The 1968-nt window shown below is 47.9% G+C and overlaps 1 pseudogene; it reads left to right on the top strand.

The window, feature by feature from the left end:
- The first annotated feature begins 320 nt into the window (after positions 1-320).
- Positions 321-963, top strand: LOC104665545 (annotated as a pseudogene).
- Positions 964-1968: the final 1005 nt, after the last annotated feature.

Below are 1968 nucleotides of genomic sequence, written 5' to 3'. Positions count from 1 at the left end.
AAAACCAAACACCACATGTTCTCAGTCATAACTGGGAGTTGAATATTGAGAACACATGGATACAGGGAAGGGGACATCACACACCAGGGCCTATTGGGGGGTGGGGCGCTAGGGAAGGGATGGCATTAGGAGAAATACTTAATGTAGATGGCAGGTTGATGGGTGCAGCAAACCACCATGGCACATGTATACCTATGTAACAAATCTGCAAGTGCTGCACATGTACCCCAGAACTTAAAGTATAATTTTTTTAAAAAAGAAATACCTCAGACCGGCCTTCTGATCAGTTGTTTTCCTGCACAGGTGGGCCATAGGCAGCCATGGTGCCCAGCCGTAATGGCATGATCTCGAAGCCCCACTTCCACAAGGACTGCCAGTGATGTGTGGCCAAGTGGTTCAACCAGATGGCCCATAGATCCGCAGACGCGAGGCCCAGCAAGGAAAAGCACGCTGCATTGCCCCATACCCCAAGTCAGGACCCATCTGGCCCATTGTGTAGTGCCACACTGTACAGTATCACACCAAGGTGTGCACCAGCTGCACTTCAGCTTGGAGGAGCTCAAGGTGGCAGGCATTCACAAGAAGGTAGCCCAGACCACTGGCATCTCTATTGACTGGAGGAGGCAGAACAAGTACACTGAGTCTCTGCAGGGCAATGTGCAGCGGCTGAAGGAGTACCAATCCAAACTCATCCTCTTCTCCAGGAAGCCCTTGGACCCCAAGAAGGGAGACAGTTCTGTTGAAGAACTGATATTGGCCATCCAGCTGACAGGACCGGTCATGCCCATCCAGAATGTCTACAAGGAGAAAGCCCTAGTCATCACTGAGGAGGAGAAGAATTTCAAAGCCTTTGCTCATCTCCTCATGGCCTGTGCCACTGCCCAGCTCTTTGGCATAAAGGCAAAAAGAGCCAAGGAAGCTGTAGAACAAGATGTTGAAAAGAAAAAAATAAATTCGTCTTAGGGATTTGTAATAAGTCAGCAGTAATGCTAGGGGAAGAAAAAAAAAAGACATATCTGAGACTGGGTAATTTATAAGGAAAACAGGTTTAATTGGCTCATGGTTCCACAGACTGTACAGGAAGCATGGCTGGGGAGGCCTCAGGAAACTCCCATCATAGCAGAAGGTGAAGGGGAAGCAGGCATATCTTACATGGCTGGAGCAGGAAAAAGAGAGAAGAGGGAGGTGCTACACACTGTTAATCAACCAGATCTCATGAGAACTCACTATCATGAGAACAGCATGGGGGAAATCCACCCCCGTGATCCAATCACCTCCCACCAGGCCTCTCCTACAACACTGGGGATTACAATTTGATGTGAGATTTGGGTGGGGACACATATCCAAACCATATCACTTGGATTGGGTTTCAGTGTACTTCTGTAACTCAGTGATCTTTGTTCTTATCCATATTCTGAATTCTGTCTGTCATTTCAGCCATCTCAGCCCAGTTCAGAACCCTTGCTGGAGAAGCAATACAGTTGTTTGGAGGAAAGAAGGCACTCCTGCTTTTTGAGTTTTCAGGGTTCTTGCACTGATTCTTTCTCATCTTTGTGGGCCTATCTACCTTCAATCTTTGAGGTTGCTGACTTTGGGATATTTTTTCCTTTTATCTTATTTGATAATATTGAGGGTTTGATTGTGGTATAAGGTAGATTCAGCTGACTGGTTTTATTTCTGGGAAATTGTAGAAGGCCAATGCTCAGTTTCCAACTTCTGGAATGCATGCTCTATTCTGGGGGACTTGTACTGGTTCCCAACTTTGTTTTCTGGCCCTTGAGGTAGGAATCCACTGTGCTATGGGTGGCATAGGAGACAAGGTACAGCAGCTGCAACAGAGTGCTAGTGGGTGCCAGGGTGCCTGCTTTCCTGCAGGTGATCACCACAGTGGCAGAGGCAATGCACCTGGGGGAGTTGGTAGGTGTTGGGGGACCTGCTGGCAACTGTGTGTGCAGCTGCACTGGTGGT

The sequence above is a fragment of the Rhinopithecus roxellana genome, chromosome 8 (genome assembly GCF_007565055.1).
Source record: "Rhinopithecus roxellana isolate Shanxi Qingling chromosome 8, ASM756505v1, whole genome shotgun sequence".
NCBI classification, from domain to species: domain Eukaryota; kingdom Metazoa; phylum Chordata; class Mammalia; order Primates; family Cercopithecidae; genus Rhinopithecus; species Rhinopithecus roxellana.
The sequence above is the reverse complement of the archived record's forward strand: the minus strand, read 5'-3'. Positions and strand labels throughout refer to the sequence as shown.